This window comes from Penaeus monodon, chromosome 29, assembly GCF_015228065.2.
Source record: "Penaeus monodon isolate SGIC_2016 chromosome 29, NSTDA_Pmon_1, whole genome shotgun sequence".
Classification (NCBI taxonomy): Eukaryota; Metazoa; Arthropoda; class Malacostraca; order Decapoda; family Penaeidae; genus Penaeus; species Penaeus monodon.
Genome location: NC_051414.1, coordinates 38568180 through 38568477, shown reverse-complemented (window position 1 = coordinate 38568477; position 298 = coordinate 38568180).

The window sequence follows — 298 nt, the reverse complement described above, 5'->3', positions numbered from 1 at the left end:
GGAAGGAGTTAAAAGAATAATCCGTCACTGAAGGTGGCATTTGCCTAGGTGCGAAGAACAAAGGAAATAAATCAATTAACCACCTTATTTCGGGTTATCTAGGGCGGGTAATTCAGAAACGGAATCGTAGGTTGAAACACCGGTGACTGACTTCTTTCCACACTCCGAAAGCGTCCTTCTAGCGAGATCTAATTCTCTAAAGTTTGCTCCTCGTTGTAGGATATAAAGGATAAAGTATTTGATTCGTTCTCCCGCGTGTTTTATTGTCTCGGCGACGTTCTCGTTTCCCCGATATTCC